The sequence below is a fragment of the Megachile rotundata genome, chromosome 16 (assembly GCF_050947335.1).
Source record: "Megachile rotundata isolate GNS110a chromosome 16, iyMegRotu1, whole genome shotgun sequence".
Classification (NCBI taxonomy): Eukaryota; Metazoa; Arthropoda; class Insecta; order Hymenoptera; family Megachilidae; genus Megachile; species Megachile rotundata.
This window is the reverse complement of record NC_134998.1, coordinates 8,148,712-8,171,893: the sequence shown is the minus strand read 5'-3', so window position 1 is coordinate 8,171,893 and position 23,182 is coordinate 8,148,712. Positions and strand designations below refer to the sequence as shown.

The 23,182-nt window shown below is 44.5% G+C and overlaps 1 protein-coding gene across 4 annotated transcripts in view; it reads left to right on the top strand.

Annotated features, from left to right (window-relative positions):
- Ecr (ecdysone receptor) overlaps positions 1–23,182 on the top strand; it is a 153,605-nt gene that overhangs the window by 24,077 nt on the left and 106,346 nt on the right. For all 4 annotated transcript variants that reach the window (XM_076540909.1, XM_076540911.1, XM_076540908.1 and 1 more), the window contains exon 2: positions 10,160–11,433. The gene's annotated coding sequence lies outside the window, so the exon portion shown is untranslated. The remainder of the gene's footprint in view (positions 1–10,159; positions 11,434–23,182) is intronic.

Here is a 23,182-nt window from a genome sequence, read left to right as displayed (position 1 = left end):
CCTCGCCAAATGGTGTTTCATGCTCGGAAAACACTGTTGCGTTCTGCTTGGATTGTTGGAAGAGAGGTGAAAATAGATGGATCTTTTTACTCGCAACAGAAAACTGCTCCATTTATAGTTTTTTCCGAGTTTCATTTTAACCGCGAAAGTCATTTGCAGAATCTTCGCTCGTTGTATTTCATATTTATTTTACTGTGCGAGATTCAATCCTTTGCTACTTGCATTACTTGTCACACAAATGTATTTCGTAAACTCACAACTCTACAATCCTCAAATTGAAAAAATCTGCAAGTAGTTGCAAAATCACTTGTTCGACGCGTGGAAATACCACGCGCGAAATTACAGCGAGTGGAAATATCACGCGCGAAATTACAGCGCATTGAAATACCACGCGTGAAGTTACAGCGCGTGGAAATACAATACGTGAAATTATAGCACGTGAAAATACCACGCGTGAAGTTACAGCGCGTGGAAATACAATACGTGAAATTATAGCACGTGAAAATACCACGCGTGAAGTTACAGCGCGTGGAAATAACAATACATGAAATTACAGCGCGTGGAAATACCACGTGTGGAATTACAACACGTGGAAACACCACGCGTGAAATTATAGCGCGTGGAAATATCACGCGTGAAGTTACAGCGCGTGGAAATACTACGCGTGGAAATACCACGCGTGAAGTTACAGCGCGTGGAAATACTACGCGTGGAATTCCAGTGCGTGGAGACACCACGTGTGAAATTATAGCGCGTGGAATTCCAGTGCGTGGAGACACCACGCGTGAAATTATAGCGCGTGGAAATACCACGCGTGAAGTTAAAGCGCGTGGAAATACCACGCGTAGAATTACAACGCGTGGAAATACCACGCGTGAAATTACAGCACGTGGAAATACCACGCGTGGAATTCCAGCGCGTGGAGATACCACGCGTGAAATTATAGCGCGTGGAAATACAACGCGTGAAAATACCACGCGTGGAAATACCACGCGTGTAAATACCACGCGTGGAAATAGCACGCGTGGAATTGCAGGGCGTGGAAATACCACGCGTGTAATTGCAGGGCGTGGAAATACCAAGCGTGAAAATACCACGCGTGGAAATAACACACGTGGAAATAAGGCGCGTGGGACCTGCAAGATCTGTGCATAAAAATTGCGAAACATCATAGACTCGTCGACACGCAATTAGCAACGATTCACTAGAATTTGGTAGGAAAATAGCAAGCAAAACGATAGCACGAAGATTGATGGAAGAAGCTGTGTACGTTGGATGACTCAAGGTTTTCAAGGGACTTTTTTCCGTCCGAAGTTGCTGATGTGCTGAACAACAGCTTTGCAATAATATCCGCTCCGACAGGCGAAAGAAATCGATTGACTCGATGACGTTGTCAGAAACGGACGTCTGTCCGCGTGGAAACCTCGGTAGAATCGTGAGGTTTACATAACCTCGAGGAAACGAGACTCGAAGTAAAGTCTGTCAGCCCTGAAAATCATTGATACGGCGTGGGAAGACGAAGAGTCTGTCGTGACAGACTCAATCCGAGGATGAATTCTTTGATAATTAAATTCCGTCGATAGAAAACGATTTCTGTATTCAAAGAATTATCCTGTTCATTAAACCTGAAACTAACAGATCCTATTCATTTGGACGACCATGTCCGCGTAAAAATAACCATTGACCCTCGAGCATCAGGTGTGTCCCTTGGCGGTGACAAAGGGTTAATCCCAGAAAAGAAACTTTCCGAAGAAAGGACGCAACCTCGAAAGTTTCAAGCTTCCATTGAAACATCGGTCTCAGAAATACTCGACCATTAAGGGGATTAGAGAACGACGAATGAATTAATCAGCCGTTGATCAGCGGGTATTGTTCGCTCATGTGAACGAAGGAAGCGTCCTGGACGAAAGAGAGAAAGGTCAACGCTGCTAGGGGTTAGCGTGAAAGAGAAAGAGAAGAAGGAAGAGGGCCGTAGGTATCGTAATACAATACTATTAGTTGAACTTGAGCTACTTACGAATGACCTTGTCTGGTTCAGGCACACCGATTGTCCTTTGGTTCACGTGTGCGTGAATGCACGTCCTGTTGTGGCTGTGCTCATTGTTTTTTCACGCTCCGCCTCGGGTGCGTATCACAACTCGCAGCTTGGGTGTCACAACACCAGCCGGCGAGGTATGTGTTTCGTCTGGTAGCGAAACACTGTTGCAAACCCGAGGTTTCGCGTTTCCTTCAACCGTCCGGTTGGCCCCACTCTTTTTCTACAATCATGATTCAAACTCTTTGTGCGTAGTCTAATACTTGCATATACATGCGAGACGATATGCAAGGGAGTCGTACAACAGCTGGTTGAAGTTAACTATACTCCTACAAAATTCGGTCAGGGTATATGTGGTTCGAACTCTTTGGTATAGTTGAATAGTTGGATGTACCTATGCAGTTTGGAGACAAGGTATAGACAGTTATAACACTCGCAGTGGTTAAAGTTAACTATATTGCATATATGTACAACGTTTGTACATAGCCGAGGGTGTATGATGCGAAATTACACATGACTGTATGACGTGTCGATGTATAGCACGTGGAAATATAGCGCGTGAAGATAGGACGCGTGGAAATACAGCGCGTGGAAATGTAGTACAAGGAGATGCGATGCGTGGAAATACAGCGCGAGGAGATATGATGTGTGAAACTACGACGCGTGGAAATACAGCACATGGAAATATAGCACGAGAAGACACGACGCGTGGAACTATAACGCGTGGAAATATAGCACGAGAAGATACGACGCGTAGAAATACAGCGCAAGCAGATACGACGCGTGGAAATACAGTGCAAGGAGATATGACGCGTGAAAATACAGCGCAAGGAGATACGACGCGTGGAACTACAACGCGTGGAAATATAGCACGAGGAGATACGACGCGTGGAAATACAGCGCAAGCAGATACGACGCGTGGAAATATAGCACGAGGAGATATGACGCGTGAAAATACAGCGCAAGCAGATACGACGCGTGGGACTACAATGCTTGGAAATATAGCACGAGGAGATACGACGCGTGGGAATACAGCGCAAGCAGATACGACGCGTGGAAATACAGCGCAAGAAGATACGATGCGTGAAACTACGACGCGTGGAAATACCTCGCTTAGAGATACAACGCGTGGATACACAATGCGTGGAACTACGACGCATGAAAATACGACGCGTGGAGATACAACGCGTGGAACTACGACGCGTGGATATTCAACGTGTGGAAATGCAACGCGTGGAGATACAACGGATAGTGATACCACGCGTGGGAATACGACGCGAGAAAATACGACACGTGGAAATATAGCGCGCAGAATTATAGAGCGTGGAATTACAGAGCTTGGAAATGTAACGCACGAGAATACGACACGTGGAAATACAACGCGTGAAAGTACCACGCGTGGAAATACAACGCTTGAAAGTACCACGCGTGGGAATACAACGCGTGAAAGTACCACACGTGGAAATACGACGCGTTGAAGTACCACGCGTGGAAATACGACGCGTGAAATTACGACGCGTGGAAATACAACGCATTGAAGTACCACGCGTGGAAATACAATGCTTGAAAGTACCACGCGTGGGAATACAACGCGTGAAAGTACCACGCGTGGAAATACGACGCGTTGAAGTACCACGCGTGGAAATACGACGCGTGAAATTACGACGCGTGGAAATACAACGCGTTGAAGTACCACCCGTGGAAATACGACGCGTGAAATTACAGCGCGTGGGAATACAACGCGTGAAAGTACCACGCGTGGAAATACAACGCTTGAAAGTACCACGCGTGGAAATACGACGCGTGAAATTACGACGCGTGGAAATACGACGCGTAAAATTACAGCGCGTGGAAATACAACGCGTGAAAGTAGCACGCGTGGAAATACAACGGTTGAAAGTACCACCCGTGGAAATACGACGCGTGAAATTACAACGCGTGGAAATAGAACGCATATCAATGCAACAAGTGGCAACAGTGCAGAAATATGATACCCCACGTCACTGCAACATATGACAACACAAAGCATGACCACATAATACAACTTCGCGCCTAACTCACACATCCACACAAGTCCCCCTCAATTCCACTAATTCCTAGAAACGAGTCCCCCACCTAAACTCCTGGTAATTGCCTCCCCCTAAGCGTCCGTATTCATGCCCGAACACCTCATGCACCTCCGTGCCCACACGGCAATTCATAAGTTTACGCTCATTAAACATCCGACTATCCACTATCTATAATCAGCAACTTTGTTGAGCTCTGTACTCACGAACGTTCTTCCTCCTCATAGAAACCCTAACTGCTTTTTCATCCAGATTAAAGACTAGAACATTATTCTACGTTTAAAGGAATGACTCTAGTGGTTTTCATTCAGTGGAAATGGTGTCTATTGTAGCAAGTGTGAATGAAGCATAAGTAACATTGTCGAAGCGATTGCTATTCTTCGGTCGCGTAGTTAGATGTGGAAGGACAATGGGGGAAAGAGATCGTTGAAGGGATGGCAAGAAAGCAGGAAGAACAGGGGAGAGGGACTTAACATCTGTCCGGAAGTGCGTAGACGCCTTTCCATTTTCGTTTTCATTTGCATACGTCTGCCTCGTAATACGATGCAATCGTTTGAGTACCGTTGCAAACGCTGCTCCGTCTAATTAGAGAATAAAATGGCGGAATATGACACTATTCTACTCGATCCCTCGTTGCCGGTAATTTAGGTTAGGTCAAGTGTTCAATTCTTCGATTATCACAGTATTCGAATGCACTTTGACATTCTCGCAAACAAGGTTAGGCAGTCTCGATTCAAGTTATCGAATAGCTTTAGCTTCTCGCTCGGTCGATTCTATCTCGGTCGGTAACAGTAGCCTCCTCCACTACCGTCGACTTATAATAAAATCTCATCATTTATTTCACCTCGATGTACGCGCATACACCTGTGAATTACCTTCATCGATATTCGGCTGTCTCCTTTCTATGGGGACATTCGTTGTCGCGACCTTTTGTAGTCGTGATCTTACCCGGCGATCTTTCGCAATAATTTCGAAGGCCGGTTATCCGGATTCTACCCTCTGCCGTAGATTCAACGAGATTCGATCTAAATGCAAGGGGATCCCATGCCTGAATAGCGCCAAAGATACGCGAAATCCTCGTAAAACAGTAGACATTCTTCGACTTTTCTCTTTGTATCTATCTATAGAACGGATCTGTCGCCTTAGCTCCGATGAAATTCGAGGCTGCGTCCAATGGGAGATTCTAACCATTGGTGAATATTTTTCTGTATATTTTCCAAGGAGTTGATCTTTGAACTTAACCTTAGGGCTGTTCAGAGATAACTGCGTAATATAAATATAGCACAAAATGGCGGTGCGGTATGTTAAGGTTAATTACATAGACACAACGAAGGGAAATATAGCGCGTGGAAATATGAGACATGAGAATACAGCGTGTGGAAGTAAGACGCTTAGAAGTACAACTCTAGTAATATAGAGTAATACGCTCTAGTAAGGAATATACTCTTAATATATCCAGTATAAAATATTTAGTAATATGTATACTCTAGAATTATAACGTGTGGAGATATAGCGCGTGGAGATACGACGCGTGGAAGTACAACTCCAGTAATATAGAGTAATACACTCTAGTAAGGAATATACTCTTAATATATCCAGTATATAATATCTAGTAATATGTATACTCTAGAAATATAACTTGTGGATATATAGCGCGTGGAGATACGACGCGTGGAAGTACAACTCCAGTAATATAGAGTAATACGCTCTAGTAAGGAATATACTCTTAATATATCCAGTATATAATATCTAGTAATATGTATACTCTAGAAATATAACGTGTGGAGATATAGCGCGTGGAGATACGACGCGAGCAAGTACAGCTCCAGTAATAAAGAGTAATATATTCTAGTATATAATATCTAGTAGATAATATCTAGTAATATACTCTAGAAATATACCGCGTGGAGATACGACGCGTGCAAATATAGCGCGTGGAGATACGACGCGTGGAGATATAGCGCGTGGAGATACGACGCGAGCAAGTACAGCTCCAGTAATAAAGAGTAATATATTCTAGTATATAATATCTAGTAGATAATATTTAGTAATACACTCTAGAAGTATTCCGCGTGGAGATACGACGCGCGCAAATATAGCGCGTGGAGATACGACGCATAGAAATACAGAGCGTGGAGATACGACATGTAGAGATGCAACGCATGGAAATACGACGCGGTTAGTTACGATGCGTGGAAGTACGACGCGTGGAACTACAACGCGCGATGATATGACGCGTGGAACTACGACGCGTGGAAATACAGCGCGTAGAAGTACGACGCGTGGAAACATAGCGTGTGGAAATATAGCGCGCGGAGATGTGACGCGTGGAGATTGCAATGCGCGGAGATTGCAACGCATGGAAATACGACGCGTGGAGATACGACACGTGGAAATACAGAGCGTGGAGTTATGACGCGTGGAACTACGACGCGTGGAGATACAGTGCGCGGAAGTACGACGCGATTAAATATAGCGCGTGGAATTACGACGCGTGGAGATACAACGCGTGGAGATTGCAACGCGTGGAAATACGACGCGTGGAAATTGCAACGCGTGGAAATACGACGCGTGGAACTACTATGTGTGGAAAAACAGAGCGTGGAGTTACGACGCGTGGAACTACGACGCGTGGAGACACAGTGCATGGAATTACGACGCGTGGAATTACGACGCGTGGAATTACGACGCGTGGAAATACGACGCGTGGAACTACTACGTGTGGAAAAACAGAGCGTGGAGTTACGACGCGTGGAACTACGACGCGTGGAGACACAGTGCATGGAATTACGACGCGTGGAAATACGACGCGTGGAGATTGCAACGCGTGGAGATACAACGCTTGGAGGTACGACGCGTGGAAATATAGCGCGTGGAATTACGACGCGTGGAAATACGACGCGTGGAGATTGCAACGCGTGGAGATACAACGCTTGGAGGTACGACGCGTGGAAATATAGCGCGTGGAATTACGACGCGTGGAAATACGACGCGTGGAGATTGCAACGCGTGGAGATACAACGCTTGGAGGTACGACGCGTGGAAATATAGCGTGTGGAATTACGACGCGTGGAAATACAGCGCGTAGAAATACAACGCGTGGAGATTGTAACGCATGGAAATACGACGCGTGGAAATTGCAACGCGTGGAAATACGACGCTTGAAGGTACGACGCGTGGAAATATAGCGCGTGGAGATATAACGCATGGAGACACAGCGCATGGAAATACATCGCGTGAAAATACCCCGCGTGTAAATACAACGCATACCAACGCAACAAGTGGCAACACAGCTCACATTAACGAATTCCAATAATCTTCCAACTCCAAAATTATCACATCTAAGAGAATCAGTTTGAGCAACACCAGTGTATAAAGTCCACCGCGTATCATCTTTCCAGAAGCCTAATGGCCATTGTGTCAGCTGAGTTTCACGTTGTGGTAGGTCCAGGTAGTCGGATTGCCTCTTCTCGATTTTCACGGTGCGCTCGTACGGGTAATTTCGACGAGAGCTGGATGGCTTCTTTGTTGGCTGGCCTCCGTCGTGGAGTGGCCACGCAGAAACACGCGTGTCGGCCGACGATCGGAGGGTGAAATTAAAAATACCGTGAAACCCTCCCTTCTCGCCTGTTTTACGCTCGTCTCTCTGTTTCCCTCTGACGCGTTCAGGGCCGTCGAGCACGAAAACGGGGCCCAGCTACCCTTTTGCCCGCTCGATCGAGGCCAGCTACGTGATTTATAGGGTATTTACCCTTCTATTTATGGAGTGGTCGAACGGTTCTAATGTTGAGAAAGGGGATTATCGTTGTTGTTATTGTTGTACCGTGACAGTAACGTTTTCAAGTTTCTCGATCGTTGCATTGTTCGCAAGCGCCGGAGATTCGTTAGCCGATGTGTTTCCTCGGGATTGAGAGTCTCAGACGGTGCGTTCCAGTTTACTTCGTGGAAATTAATTTTCCGGCTTCTAACAGAAATGCGCGCTAAGTGCAGCGTGCCCGGCGATCCTCGAGCAAACGCATTCCATTTCGAATGATATTACGTTCCTGCCTCGTTTTCTTTCCAATTGCGAGATAGGCGCGCGCTGAAAATTGCGAGACGCTCGTTCGAGAATCACACGTCGCTCCGTTGATTACCACGAAATTATCGTGATTTTAAAACACGATTTTAATTAACGGCAGGTAGAATTTTTCCGAAAAGACGCATCAACCTTTGCAGAAGTCCTAATTGATAATTAGATATAAAATATCAGTAATATACTTTTCAGTAGTTCAATTAGCGGAGATATTGAGCCGGTAATAGTCTACAAGAACTTAGGAACACTTAGGAGTATCGTGCAAGTTAAGTATCACAACCTTAAATCTGGTACCTTGTGACAGAGCCTAACTATCAGTAATTATAATAATCTTAGGCATAAGTGCAGATTGAGTAATGGCACCTTAAATAATGAGGACTGTAACAGCAGTTCTATGTCTGAAATTAATTATGAAAGGAAGGTTTTATGATGCCATGTGTCGTAATTCCACGCGTCGTAGTTCCACGCGTCGTAATTCCTTGCGTTGTAATCCCTTGCGTTGTAATACCACGCGCCGTACTTCTACGCGTTGTAATTCCATGCGTTATTAATTCCACGCGTCGTAATTCCACACGTCGTAATTCCACGCGTCGTAGTCCCACGCGTTATTAATTCCACGCGTCGTAATTCCATGCGTCGTAATTCCACGCGTCGTAGTCCCACGCGTTATTAATTCCACGCGTCGTAATTCCATGCGTCGTAATTCCACGCGTCATAATACCACGCACCGCAATTCCCTGTGCTGCGTCGTAATTCCACGCCTTGTAGTTCCACGCGCCGTAGTTCCACGCGCCATAGTTCTACGCGTTGTAATTCCACGTGTTGTAGTTCCACGCGATATTATAATTCCACGCGTCGAAGCCCCATGCGTCGTAGTTTCACGCGTCGTAGTTCTACACGTCGTAATTGCACGCGTCGTAGTTCCACGCACCGTAATTCCCTGTGCTGCATCGTAATTCCACGCGTTGTAGTTCCACGCAACCGTAATTCCCTGTGCTACGTCGTAGTTCCACGCGTTGTAATTCCATGCGTCGTAGCTTCACGCCTTATTAGTTCTACGCATTAATCCCTTGCACCATGACTTATTTATCAGGTGCGTCAGTCAGAACTGCCTAATTATAGTTACAATATTAAAACAGACAAAAAAATTTGAAATGTTATGTCAATATGTCATTATGAAGTTGTTGGCCGTGCAAATTATTATTGGACTTGGACTCCAAATTGTAGCGTATTAAAAATTTGAGTAAAATTGATCACGGTCAAAGTACGTGTGCGTCATGTGTCAGACTCGTCAAAACAGTGCTAAGGCTTAATACCTACAGTCAGTGTAAAAAGTATTCGTACAGTAATTAATTTCAACAAAAATGTTGTGAAACGTCATTTATTAACAAAATTTGAACAAATAAAAAATACATACATATTCTTAGATGTGTATGTATTCTATGTAAGAATGTGTATGAATTTTTTATTTGTTCAAATTTTGTTAATAAATGACGTTTCACAACATTTTTGTTGAAATTAATTACTGTACGAATACTTTTTACACTGACTGTATGTATATTAGTTATAAGTTACCAGTTATAAGATATTAAAACATGTAGATTTGAGTGGGTGTAGTTAACCCAATGTCGTACTTCGACGAGTCTCACTCACAGTTCAAATATAACAAATTTTACTCAAATTTTAATACTCTTGAACCTAAAATTTCAGTTCAACTATAATTTGCATTATCAAGGATCACTTATCAAGGCTCAATATAAAATACTCATAATATTTTACTTTTCTTTCTTTGTTTTAATATTATAACTATGAATTGTTACTGTTGACTGACGCACCCGATAAATAAATTGTACGTCAGGAGTTAATAAAGCTTAGACAGGTTGATGCTGAAGGATCTTAAGACATCCTACGAAACTATTAATGCTATTAGATCTATACAAATGATTTGCCTGCCCATGTTAAGTAGATGAAAATTCTGCATTTCAGATGGTGGTGGAGGTTAATCAGCATTGGGAGGAGGGCGGCTGCAGGGCCCAGGGCGATGTGGCTAGCAAGTGGGAAAACTCGAGGAGGTGATAACGACTTCTGACCTTCCGTGAGAGCGCGTACCGTGGCTTGGAGGGCCTTGCCATCGATCGCCAAGTAAAAGGCTCACCATTCGGAAGAAAACGAAGCAGAAGTGTAGAAAGAAGACGAAGAAGAAGAAGAAGAAAAAGAAGAAGGAAACACAACAACGACGAAGGAGAAGCAACGGGGAAAGAGAGAGTGAGCGAGGCGAGCTCTAGGGGGGAGAGAAACAGACACACGTGTTGTTAGACGGAAAGAGAAGAGAGAACAAGGGTTGAAAAAAAAAGCGGGAGAACCTTGAAAAGTAGTCCCTTCCCCATTGGCGAGTTCGCCGGACACACGCGCACTCGATACGTACACTCACATACACGCGTATATACACACAAGACATTCTCTCCGCAGCGGGATCGCTGTCTACGTTTAAAAAAAAAAGAACTTCTACCTTGAGAACATATACCTCGTGCGTACAAGTACCTTCAAACTTAACCTCTTTCGCAGCGCAATAGTGCCTAGGCCCCTCTGAAGAAAAATAATAATAATATAATAAAATAATAACGTCGTTATAATATATATTATATATATGTATAATATATATACAGTGAGAGAAGGGAAACAAATTTAAGAAAAGAAACGACGTGAAGAGTATAACGTTTTAATTATATACATACATATATATTATATATATATAGAAATCTTCAGTCGACAACGAACGAAGTCACATGTGCATGCCCGTGGTGACCGTCGTTTGTATGGATTGAAAGCAAGTAAGTTTCACGAAACTCGTTTGCACGGAGAGATCGGCACTGTCATCACGACTGACAGAGGATCTTATCAGGAAATTCTGGTTGATAACGGTACCTCCCAATCCTCGAACCCTCTCGAGCCCTTTCAATCGATTCTACGAACCAGGACAGCGAAGTACCTGCAGACACAGATATATTTATAAGAATAATTTATATGGATCATAGAAGTGTAACTAAATAGCGGTAACAGCTAAGGGCAAAGAGAATAATTATTAATATCGATATAACAATAAGCTGCTAAGACAGACGAACAGAGGAGACAAATAAAGGAGGATCGTACAAGAGGAGTGTGAACGCTTAAATAATTTTACACGCGCTACGGTTAGAGTACTTCTACTTTGCGGTTAATCTACTCAGCGATTGCGGGGCCTGTTCTACGTATATATCAAGGTAGGTGTTTACAAATTTTTTTCTTAGGTTCATTATCCGATGTTTCTTCAAGCTACTTGGTAGAACCTTACACTTTCATGCTGTTCAGACAGATTGTCCTTAAACCGATAAACATTGGCACAGCAAGTAAAATCCCGATATGGTAACAGTACCATATCATTATATCGAGCGCGTTAGAGGGGTTAATTTGATCATAGCTGACGTTTCTTCAAGCTGAGATACTTGGTAGAACCTTACACTTTCATGCTGTTCAGACAGACTGTCCTTAAACCGATAAACATTGGCACAGCAAGTAAAATCCCGATATGGTAACAGTACCACATGAGTATCATTATATTGAGCGCGTTAGAGGGGTTAATTTGGTCATAGCTGACGATTCTTCAAGCTGAGATACTTGGTAGAACCTTATACTTTCATGCTGTTCAGACAGATTGTCCTTAAACCGATAAACATTGGCACAGCAAGTAAAAACCCGATATGGTAACAGTACCATGTGAGTATCATATTGAGCGCGTTAAGGGGGGTTAATTTGGTCATAGCTGACGATTCTTCAAGCTGAGATACTTGGTAGAACCTTATACTTTCATGCTGTTCAGACAGATTGTCCTTAAACCGATAAACATTGGCACAGTAAGTAAAATCCCGATATGGTAACAGTACCATATGAGTATCATTATATTGAGCACGTTAGAGGGGTTAATTTGGTCATAGCTGACGTTTCTTCAAGCTGAGATACTTGGTAGAACCTTATACTTTAATGCTGTTCAGACAGATTGTCCTTAAACCGATAAACATTGGCACAGCAAGTAAAATTCCGATATGGTAACAGTACCACATGAGTATCATTATATTGAGCGCGATAGAGGGGTTAATTTGGTCATAGCTGACGTTTCTTCAAGCTGAGATACTTGGTAGAACCTTACACTTTCATGCTGTTCAGACAGACTGTCCTTAAACCGATAAACATTGGCACAGCAAGTAAAATCCCGATATGGTAACAGTACCACATGAGTATCATTATATTCAGCGCGTTAGAAGGGTTAATTTGGTCATAGCTGACGTTTCTTCAAGCTGAGATACTTGGTAGAACCTTACACTTTCATGCTGTTCAGACAGATTGTCCTTAAACCGATAAATATTGACACAGCAAGTAAAAACCCGATATGGTAACAGTACCACATGAGTATCATATTGAGCGCGTTAGAGGGGTTAATTTTGTCATAGCTGACGTTTCTTCAAGCTGAGATACTTGGTAGAACCTTACACTTTCATGCTGTTCAGACAGATTGTCCTTAAACCGATAAACATTCAAGTAAAAACCCGATATGGTACCATATGAGTATCATGAGCGCGTTAACTTTGAAACACCCAGTAGATAGTTGCTCAGCAGTAAGGAATGTTTACGGCAAGAAACCTTAACAGATCCTAGTGGTCCCACGATACATATCGAGCGTGGTTTTTCGCACAATCGATCGACACGTGTCGCGGGAATTTTTCTCATGGTGGGCAGACGCGTTCTCCAGAGAGCGTTTCATTAGCGAAGCGGATCGGCTCCAGGAAAGAGAGGAAACTTTTACCTGGATATCTGGCCGCGGGAATCTTCATTCTTGTTGGCGTGATAATTAGCGGCCCTGGACAGAAAAGTGATGGCCGATACGCAGAATGAGAGTCGCACGAACGCTAGTGAAAGGTGGGCACGCGATACGTACACGCCGCACGCTGTTTATCGTTCCCGTCGATCTTCGTTCGGCGTAAATTATCCTACGGAATTCTCGTTACGATCGTGTGCTCGACATTCGACGCCGGTCCCGACCGTTCACTTTCACTCGACGGTGCTCTCCCTTCGTTCCGTGATTATTCGACACCGTGTATGAAATTCACGTTCGAGGCGCGACGTGGGGATTTTTGGACCCGTGGCACAGTAACCGGTGACAACAGTAGTGGACTTAAAATTTCTTGTGTCAAGGAAATGAGGTTTCGAATGGAAACCTGAACGAGTCCTTCGAGACTTGAGAACATAGTCTTGGGGACTAAAATTCGACGAGGACCTGGAAACCATGAGGACTTGGATCGATATGAACTGCGGGAACTTGGGAATATTCCTAAACGATGGGGACGCGCGAGTGACATTACGCGATGGGGGCACGCGACTGAACTAATGACCCAACTGATAGGCTTCTCGGTAGTCGATTGGATTGACCAAAGTAATAAGATGGGGTTTTGGAAGTGACTATACACGTGGAATCTTGGGAATGATCAAACCTATGATGGGTTGTTGATGATGAGGGTTTTGAGGATAAATGATGAGGATTTGTGGAGCAACCTGACCCAGTAGCAACGTGGATGCGCATCAACTGATCAGACATGCGACTATTTAGAAATGTCCACATCCCAAAAGTAGTCAAACGCGAAACTTGTAAAGACCTATGGGTTGTAGCCTAGCATAGGGGTAGTCCAACTGGACGGATCCTGATCTTCAAATCGGATTAAGCAAAAACTGTGATACGTGTGGTGACGGACCGAGGAGTAACGATAAGCGCAGCAAGAAAGATCCGATTCTAATCCGAGTTTAATAGTGATCCTTCAAGTGCTCAGCACACATTCGAAGCTCATCATAATCCTTCAGCGGTAATTTTCTAAATAATATCCTACCACAGTGTACACCATAAAATGGCAGGAGATTCGAGCAAAAACGTGAAAGACCAGAAACTTTCCACCCGAATCGCAGAAAAAACGATACGATTAATTTCTTGTGGTTGAGGGTATCAGAGATGTTCGAGACACATGAGCCTCTCTATGAAGTAATTGTAGGGGTAAAAAGCGTTTAATCGCGTCAGTGGATGCGTCAAACATCATACTAGCAGTGCGATTCGCTGTTTTTCTATGGTGAAGGACTAACGGGCACCTGGACGAGTCGTCGTTTGGCTCGCTGGCAGCGCCGAGTCATTGTCCGGCATTTACGTGACGAATTTCCCGTGCTCGACGTCCTCACGAGCATCGTTCTGTCGTTCACAGCCACGCTATTCGCATTTTAAGAGCTTTCTAAGAAGCCCTGGACAGCTAGGCGGATAGTCACTCGGCTTTGAACTTTGTCGCCTTCCTTCGAGACTTTGTTCCTTGCGATTCACCATAGAATCTTTGATATCGGTCTCACCTAATTTTTCAGGCGTCCTCAGCAATTTAGCGGTGTATAGTCACGGTTTTTTCTTCGCAAATGGCAGGAAAACGGAATTAGTGATGATGTAATGGAGATGACTTGGTCTTTTACGATTATAGTCATGGGTTTCTTGCGTTTAGTTGCGATATTTGACGCGTGGAGGGTGGAACAGTGTGCCTGGCGCTGGTATATTGAATAGGATTGATTTGTAAGGGTTATAGTCACCGGTTCGCAATGTATAGTCACGGTTTTTATAACAGATCTGAATTAAGAACACTTTATTTAACACTGCTCTTTAGTTTCTATCCGTTGTCACTACTATTGTAGCAAATAGTCACTGATTTTGAGGAGATAGTCGTGGCGATTCCTTAAGAAGACTAAAACGATATTGCATTTTTATTTTAATTATTTATAGTTGCGGTCTTTGGTGTGTGAAGGGTGGAAGAATGTGGTGGTGCAACGAAGGGACTTGATTTTTAAGGGTTATAGTCACCAGTTCGCAATGTATAGTCACGACATTTACGACGGTTTCGAATTAACAACACTTTATTTAACACTGCTCTTTAATTTCTATCCGTTGTCACTACTATTGTAGCAAATAGTCATTGAATTTGAGGAGATAGTCGTGGCGATTCCTTAAGAAGACTAAAACGATATTGCATTTTTATTTTAATTATTGATAGTTGCGGTCTGTGGTGTGTGAAGGGTGGTAGAATGTGGTGGTGCAACGAAGGGACTTGATTTTTAAGGGTTACAGTCATCAGTTCGCAATGTATAGTCACGACATTTACGACGGTTTCGAATTAACAACACTTTCTTTAACATTGCTCTTTAATTTCTATACGTTATCATCACTTCTGTAGCAAATAGTCACTAAATTAGAAATAATAGTAGTAAAAATCTCAAGAGAAAACTAAAACTAAGACTAAAATATTTGTATTTCAATTATTTATAATTTACTTTATATTTCATAAGTCTCTGTGCCTAGTTTTGTAGCAATAATTTCTATCGCAACTTCAATACAATCTAAATATAGTCACAAGCTTTTCATGTATAGTCACGCTTTCGCGAACAGCCAGAACTTTATTTCTTCGCCGCCACCATTTCCCACTCGTCCCATCTTCGACCTTATTTAAAAATAATTCCTCGCGAAATAAGTTCGTGAATATTTATTATAAAATCCACAACAGGTGTGTTAATATCTCAAAATGTCTGCTGCCACTAATTGCTTCTTTGTTTCCCAACAATCAACGAAGAAATATTTCAAGCCAATTTTATTACTATTCTTACGCATTTCTCTTAAGTCCGATCTAATCGCTCACCTTGGTCCACATATCTTTTATCCGTTAATTCCGTTTCGTTATCAAAGTCATCGCACTGATAACTCCTTTCGAATCCGATTTTCGCACAGCTTTTACACTTCCTACAAGTCGCAGCGAACCGATGTCCAAGGGACAATACCGAAGAAAAAAGTGTTTAGTTTTACAGTTAGCGAGAGCTCGTTGAAATTCTCGACAGTGTTGCTCGCACGCGTGCTTCGATTATTTCTTCAGCGTCCCACGAAGCCTGTTCGTGATTTCACGCCAAGTCTTCGGTCAATTGCTCGCCTCGATATTTACAACGATAATCGTGTTTGAATGGAACTTTTATTCAAAGTTCCTCGTTTCAGAAGTTTGAAAGTTTCATACAAATTTTGAAATGTCCTGTACGTTACTGAATGATCTCAATGTACGCAATAATTACTGCAAATAAAACTACTTGTAAAAGTGATCAATTTCAATAAAGTTGTAGGTCCATCCTTACTGAATTTTATTTTGGTTCAAACTATCAGTACCTAACCTTACCATGTTCAAGACAATGTAAATTAATTGATAAAAAAGTACATATAGAGAATAATGAATAGAAGTACTTTTAAAGCAATGAAAGCTTTGTATCAGCTGCATCCTTAATCCATTCCCAAAAGACCATAGAAGCTCCTCATAAACTTGCAAATGACCCTGGAGCACGAAAAAAGCCACCCCACTTGATCCACGTGTCACGGGACCCTGAATTTTCCACCTGTTCACAAGATCAATAACGTACCCCTAGACCCATGCACACTAGTCTAGACACCAATTGCCTAGCCCTGCAATATTGCAAATTGCTCTAAAACACGAAAAAAACCACGTCATTTGACCTAAGTGCCCTTGGATTCCACACCTGCCCGTTCGTGATGTGTCCCTAATCCATTTAGATCCCCTAATGTCTTCCACGCCATCGGACTAGTCTAGCCTCACCCTATAAATTGCAAATGATCCAGGAGCACAAAAAAGTGCCCTAGTTGACCCAAATTATCAAGGACTACTGAGTTTTCCACCTGTTTGGATCAGTGGCACAGTTTACCCGTTCTAGCACCTGCAGTATGGGTAGACTAGTCTAGACCGTGAATACTCAATCCCATACGGCTCTAACAGGATCCATAATCCTATGAATACATCGCTTCGGTATGTTAGAATTCTTTTGAGAGATCCAGTGATCTAGTGGCTGAGGTCAGATAACACTTGGGCGTATGGGCAGTTGCCTGTTTAGTAATATAAGCAGGTAGATCAGATACTGCTTTCTCTCTCTCACGTTTCACGTGAACTTCACAGTGGACAATGTTTGGAGATACAACACGTGGAAACACTACGCGTGGAGATACAACACGTGGAAACACTACGCGTGGAGATACAACACGTGGAACTACGACGTGTGGAACTATGGCGCGTGGAACTACGAAGCGCGAAATTCCGGCGCATGGAGTTACGGAGCTTGCAATTACAACGCGTAGAACTACGACGCGTGGAGGTACGGCGCATGGAACTACAACGCTGGGAGATACAACGCGTGAAACTACGAAGCGCGAAGTTGCAGCGCGTGGAGTTACGGAGCTTGCATTTACAATGCGTGGAACTACGGTGCATAGAGTTACGGCGTGTGGAACTATGACGCGTGGAGATACAACGCGTGGAACTACGACGCGTGGAACTATGGCGAGTGGAACTATGAAGCGCGAAATTCCGGCGCATGGAGTTACGGAGCTTGCAATTACAACGCGTAGAACTACGACGCGTGGAGGTACGGCGCATGGAACTACAACGCGTGAAACTATGGCGCGTGAAACTACGAAGCGCGAAGTTGCAGCGCGTGGAGTTACGGAGCTTGCATTTACAATGCGTGGAACTACGGTGCATAGAGTTACGGCGTGTGGAACTACGACGCGTGGAGATACAACGCGTGGAACTGCGACGCGTGGAACTATAGCGCGTGGAACTACGAAGCGGGAAGTTGCGGCGCGTGGAGTTACGGAACTTGCAATTACAATGCGTGAAACTACGGTGCGGGGAACTATGGCGCGTGGAACTACGAAGCGCGAAATTCCGGCGCGTGGAGTTACGGAGCTTGCAATTACAACGCCTGGAACTACGGTGCGTGGAGATACGGCGCGTGGAACTATGGCGCGTGGAACTACGAAGCGCGAAGTTGCGACGCGTAGAGTTACGGAACTTGCAATTATAACGCGTGGAACTACGGTGCGTGGAGTTACGGCGCGTGGAACTACGGTGCTTGGAGTTGCGACGCGTGGAACTACGACACGTGGTTATACGGCGCGTGGAACTACGACGCGTGGGAATACAATGCGTGGAACTACGACGCGTGGAACTACGACGCGTGGAGATACAACACGTGGAACTACGACGCGTGGAACTACGGTGCGTGGAGTTACGGCGCGTGGAACTACGACGTGCGGAGATACAACGCGTGGGACTACGACGCGTGGCGATACAACGCGTGGATTAAGAACGCGTGGAGATTCAAAGCGTAGAAATGCAACGCGTGGAAATATAGCGCGTCGAATTACAGAGCGTGGAAATGTAACCCGTGAGAATACGATGCGTGAAAATACAACGCGTGGAAATACCAGAGTGACCCACATGGTTCAATGACTAGGTTCGCTAGGGATATGATGCACTTTCAGTGTGTTGACAACAGGTCCAAAATTGACTTGCCATATCTCCTCTCAACATCTTCAACTTTCCTAAAATAAACACAACATCATTCCAGCGGCATCAAGGACGGTGCACTGCCATGGCAGCGAATCGATAGCCCGTTCCGCAGGCACGCCCGTCGGGCACCATGCGGGAAGCCAGTAGGAGTCGAAATCAGAGACGCAAGTGTATTCGCAGGAACGTGCCAGCGTGGCCGGTTGCGACACTTGTTTTGTGACCTGGATATCTCCGCTCTGTACCCACTACCTCGTATACCCAGTTGGCCCCCTCCCCCCGGCCGTTCTCGCAGTCCCTTCCACACCCTGGTGTCACCCCCTGCTCCTGCCGCCTCGACCCGTCGATGCCATTCGAATATCTGGTTCACCGTGTCTCTCGACCACATGCCGAGCGACCAGCTACTGCGTGTCACCCTTCGTGATACACCACCCCCCACCAAATTCTTGCCGGGACCCCTCTGACCTCGGCCTCGATCCTTCGTCTCGTTTGCTCGCCCGAGGGCAAGGTGAACCGGGGGAAGTTCCGGGCAGACTGCGATTAAGTTTGGTTAGGGTAGGTTCCTTCCCTTAGAATGGGGATAGTTGTTAGGGTTCGAGGTCTTCAGGGTTGGACCTTGGGTTAGGTTTTTTCAAGGGTTGGTCAGAACTTAGACTTTCAAAGTGTACAAAACTACGTGGTGGTGATATAATGCGTCTATTACATGTGGCGATTTAGCGCGTGGGGATGCACGATGTAATGCGTGCATTACGTGTGATGACATAATGTGGTCTAATGGCGATAGTAGAAAAGCGCGTGGTGATCTAACATGTGAGGATACTATATATGGCACTGCACGTGGCGATATAGCGAGTGGAAATTTAGCACATGGTGATGTCACACTTTAGCTGTATTGCATGTGTAATTTAGCGTCACGTGATCTAATACGCAGCGTTACTATAGCAATGCTACGCGTGGCGATATAACGCGTGGAAACCTAACGCATTGCAACTTAACACGTGACGATGCTATGCGTGGAAACACAATTCGTAGCGATTTAACGCGTGGTAACTTAACGCGTGACGATACTATATATGGCAGTGCTGCACGTGGCGATATAACGCGTGGTAATTTAACACGTGACGATACTATGCATGGAAATGCTGCGCGTGGCGATCTAACGAGTGCAAATCTAATGCGTGGTGATATAGCGCGTGGCGATCTAATGCATGGAAATCTGATGCACGGCGATATAACGCGTGGCGATATAACGCGTTGGAATATAATATGTGACGATACCATGCATGGAAATGCCGCGCGTGGCGATCTAACGAGTGCAAACCTAATGCGTGGCGATATAGCGCGTGGCGATCTAATGCGTGGAAATCTAATGCGCGGCGATATAACGCGTGGTAATTTAATATGTGACGATACCATGCATGGAAATGTTGCACGTGGCGGTCTAACGCGTGGAAATTTAATGTGTGACGATATAGCGCGTGGCGATCTAATGCGGGGAAATCTAATGCGTGGCGATCTAACGCGTGGAAAATTAACACGTGACGATGCCATGCATGGAAATGCTGCGCGTGGCGATCTAACGCGTGCAAATCTAATGTGCGGCGGTATAGCGCGTGGCGATCTAATGCGTGGCGATATAGTGCGTGGCGATCTAACGCGTGGAAAATTAACGCGTAGTAATTTAACACGTGACGGTACTATGTATGGTAATACTACGTATGGCAATATAACGCGTGGCAATATAACGCTTGGCAATATAACGCGTGGCAATATAACGCGTGATGGTCGAACACATGACAGTACTATGCATAGCCATACTACACGTGGCAATATAACGCGTGGCAATATAACGCTTGGCAATATAACGCGTGGCAATATAACGCTTGGCAATATATCGCGTGGTGGTCTAACACACGACAGTACTATGCATAGCAATACTACACGTGGCAATATAACGCGTGGCGATACAACGCGAGATCTACCGCATGGCAAAATAACAGTAAAATTTTTCCAGTACTTCACGCAGTCAAAACTAATATAATTCTATAAAAGTATTGCACAATGTACCACTTAAAAAGTCAAGTTACATAAGCGGCTTTAGAACGATGTTTCATCATTATTTGTCCAAGTTCCACAAAGAACGAATTTAATAGTTTTCACGGTTTAGTTTCGTTACGTGGGGTCGCGCCGCGCGCATAAAACTCACACAGCCGTCCAGAAAGAGTAAACCGAGCCGTAAAAGGATTGCGAATCGGTCTCCATCTGAAATCGCCGCCAAGACCATGTTTGGGCTTGGTTATCTCGTTTTAACAACGGAAACCTTTGAATCGCTTCATCCATTCGTACCTCTGTGGACTCTTTTTCTTCTCTTTTTCGAATCCGCCCTTTCTCCGCCTTTTTGCATAACTTTCTTGTGACCAATTCGCGGAGCGATGAATCAACATCTTGTATCAGGATTCAGATCGTAACTCTTTTATTCGACACCCATATTTTTATCGATTATTCACGTTTTTTTGTGAGGTAGGATATGTCAAATCGGGGCTTCGAAGGATCGACTGTGTCGTAAGAAACTACTCTCGTTTTCCGCAGCGAAATGTTCTCGGCGAGGATAGTAAGTCGAGGTCGCGCGCGCACACACGGCTTTCTTTCAATTCGTGCTCTACTTGTCACGAATAGACGGATGACTTCGCTCATGAATGATTCAAAACGAACAGATTCGATTCTTCGTTCTCCGATAAAAAAGGTATCTCACAATACCTATTATGCATTCGTCAAAAGACAAACTTTTCCAAATCTTCGAATAAAATTAAAAATCGGGATCAGAAAGATAAACCATTTCAGATCGAAAGGGAATCTGAGGTCACCTGTGAAAAAGATTTGCACTAAATCGATGAGAAACTTCAAAGTCGCTTAAAGTTCACGTGGACCAGTCGCTTATGACCCAGTGGCACAATCGATTCCCTTTCCGGTCGATTAAAAAACGCGCACGGTCGCGTAACGAGTCCGCGCACCGGTTCCAGCCGCAGAGAAATCCTTTCCCGTTGATTTGAAAGCCCATAGAGCCCTGCAGAGTGGTTTCGAGAGATACATTGTGCCCGACGGCGTGTAATCTGCGTTAGGCCTGGAAACTACTCCCCGGGCAGCCAATGATGCCACCAGAAAGGAAGACAAGAGGCCGGGGAGAAAGAGAGATGGCCGGATGATAAAAAAATGGTGGAAGGAGAAAGACAGCGACTAGAATGAGGCAGGTTGGGGAAAAACGAGGGGGTGGAGAGCGACGAGAGAAGCCGACGAGCGTTGAGACTGTATTGATTTCCATTCCGGCCCGTCTGGCTGTAGTCTAGTCCATATCCGGTGCTCTTACCTCGCGACGCACGTGTACACGCACATTCGCTGGCGTCTATGGTGGTCCAGATTCGTTATGTGATACCTCGAGTCGAATACGTTATAGAGATGAGCTGATAGCTTTTTATTACTTGGGTTGCTTGTGACACTTCACGTAGGCTTGTGAAGCGTATAACAGTATGGCAATGGGTAAAGTCGGTTTGTGGATGTGGTAATCACGTTGGATGTGGTAACCACGTGTCTATGGGGCTGTAGGGTTCACAACTTTGAAGGTTTGACTAAAGGAGCTGCACTTTCTGATGTATACTAAGCTTTGACACCTTCATAGGCTCAAAGCTACAAATCTAGGGGGAGGTTTTGAATGTTATAGGTTTGTAGATAAAGAGATCTGTAGTTATAGGGAATATAGGACCTTCAGAGCTAGAGGATCTATGAGAAGCCTTCATAGGTAGATCTACAGAAGGTCTTTCTAGCTAGTGGATCGACAGAAGGCCTTCATATCTCATAGAGGACTTTATAGGGGACTTCAAAGCTAGGGGATCCATGAGGAACCTTCATAGTTAGATCTACAGAGTACCTTTAGAGCTAGAGGATCTACAGAAGGCCTTCATACTTCATAGAGGACTTTATAGGGGACTTCAAAGCTAGAGGATCTATGGGGAACCTTCATAGGTAGGTCTACAGAAGACCTTCAGAGCTAGAGGATCTACAGAAGGCCTTCATACCTCATAGAGAACTGCATAGGGGACGCCAAAACTAGAGGATCTATGAGGAACCTTCATAGGTAGGTCTACAGAAGACCTTCAGAGCTAGAGGATCTACAGAAGGCCTTCATACCTCATAGAGAACTTCATAGGGGACGCCAAAACTAGAGGATCTATGAGGAACCTTCATAGGTAGGTCTACAGAAGACCTTCAGAGCTAGAGGATCTACAGAAGGCCTTCATATCTCATAGAGGACTTAATAGAGAACTTCAAAGCTAGAGGATCCATGAGTAACCTTCATAGGTAGATCTACGAAAGACCTTCATAGCTAAGAAGTTCTAGCCTTCGTACCTCATAGAGGACTTCATAGGGGACTTTAAAGCTAGAGGACCTACGAGAAACCTTCATAGGTAGATCTACCGGTGGCCTTCATAGCTAGAGGATGTACAGAAGGCCTTCATACCTCATAGAGGACTTAATAGAGAACTTCAAAGCTAGAGGATCCATTAGGAACCTTCAT